Source organism: Oncorhynchus nerka, unplaced genomic scaffold (assembly GCF_034236695.1).
Source record: "Oncorhynchus nerka isolate Pitt River unplaced genomic scaffold, Oner_Uvic_2.0 unplaced_scaffold_3214, whole genome shotgun sequence".
Classification (NCBI taxonomy): Eukaryota; Metazoa; Chordata; class Actinopteri; order Salmoniformes; family Salmonidae; genus Oncorhynchus; species Oncorhynchus nerka.
The window spans coordinates 7,501-9,984 of NW_027038086.1; positions in this window are offsets into that span (position 1 = coordinate 7,501).

The window sequence follows — 2,484 nt, forward strand, 5'->3', positions numbered from 1 at the left end:
ACCCCTTCATCCACTATATATACAGGACACCCCTTCATCCACTATATATATATACATCCACTATATACAGGGCACCCCTTCATCCACTATATATACAGGACACCCCTTCATCCACTATATATACAGGGACACCCCTTCATCCACTATATATACAGCAGAATGTGGACACCTCTTCATCCACTATATATACAGCAGAATGTGGACACTCTTCATCCACTATATATACAGGGCACCCCTTCATCCACTATATATACAGGACACCCTTCATACACTATATATACAGGACACCCTTCATCCACTATATATATACAGGACACCCCTTCATCCACTATATATACAGGGACACCCCTTCATCCACTATATATACAGGGACACCCCTTCATCCACTATATATACAGGACACCCCTTCATCCACTATATATACAGCAGCAGAATGTGGACACCCCTTCATCACTATATATACAGCAGAATGTGGACACCCTTCATCCACTATATATACAGGGCACCCTTCATACACTATATATACAGGACAATTCTTCATCCACTATATATCTTCATCCACTATATATACAGGACAATTCTTCATCCACTATATATACAGCAGAATGTGGACACCCCTTCATCTATATATACAGGACACCTTCATCCACTATATATACAGCAGAATGTGGGACACTCTTCATCCACTATATATACAGGACCCTTCATCCACTATATATACAGGACACCCTTCATCCACTATATATACAGGACACCTTCATCCACTATATATACAGCAGTATGCGGACACCCTTCATCCACTATATATACAGCAGAATGTGGACACCCCTTCATCCACTATATATACAGGACACCCCTTCATACTCTATATATACAGGACACCCCTTCATCCACTATATATACAGGACACCCCTTCATCCACTATATATACAGGACACCCCTTCATCCACTATATATACAGGACACCCTTCATCCACTATATATACAGAACACCCTTCATCCACTATATACACAGGACACCCCTTCATCCACTATATATACAGCAGAATGTGGACACCCCTTCATCCACTATATATACAGGACACCCCTTCATACTCTATATATACAGGACACCCCTTCATCCACTATATATACAGGACACCCCTTCATCCACTATATACAGCAGAATGTGGACACCCCTTCATCCACTATATATACAGCAGAATGTGGACACCCCTTCATCCACTATCACCTTCCACTATATATACAGGACACCCCTTCATCCACTATATAGGCAGGACTGCCTTCATACACTATATATACAGGACACCCCTTCATACACTATATATACAGGACACCCCTTCATACTCTATATATACAGGACACCCCTTCATCCACTATATATACAGGGGACACCCCTTCATCCACTATATATACAGGACACTCCTTCATACTCTATATATACAGGACACCTTCATCCACTATATATACAGGACACCTTCATCCACTATATATACAGCAGTATGAGGACACCCCTTCATCCACTATATATACAGCAGTATGAGGACACCCCTTCATCCACTATATATACAGGACACCCCTTCATCCACTATATATACAGGACACCCCTTCATCCACTATATATACAGGACACCTTCATCCACTATATATACAGGACACCCCTTCATATTCTATATATACAGGACACCCCTTCATCCACTATATATACAGGACACCCCTTCATCCACTATATATACAGGACACCCCTTCATCCACTATATATACAGGACACCCCTTCATCCACTATATATACAGGGACACCCCTTCATCCACTATATATACAGGGACACCCCTTCATCCACTATATATACAGGACACCCCTTCATCCACTATATATACAGGACACCCCTTCATCCACTATATACACAGGACACCCTTCATCCACTATATATACAGCAGAATGTGGACACCCCTTCATCCACTATATATACAGGACACCCCTTCATCCACTATATATACAGCAGAATGTGGACACCCCTTCATCCACTATATATCCACTATATATACAGGACAACCCCTTCATCCACTATATACAGGACACCCCTTCATCCACTATATATACAGGACACCCCTTCATACACTATATATACAGGACACCCCTTCATCCACTATATATACAGGGCACCCCTTCATCCACTATATATACAGGACACCCCTTCATACACTATATAAACAGGACACCCCTTCATACACTATATATACAGGACACCCCTTCATACACTATATATACAGCAGTATGTGGACACCCTTCATCCACTATATATACAGGATGACACCCTTCATCCACTATATATACAGCAGTATGTGGACACCTTCATCCACTATATATACAGCAGTATGTGGACACCCCTTCATCCACTATATATACAGGACACCCCTTCATCCACTATATATACAGCAGAATGTGGACACCCCTTCATCCACTATATATACAGGACACCCCTT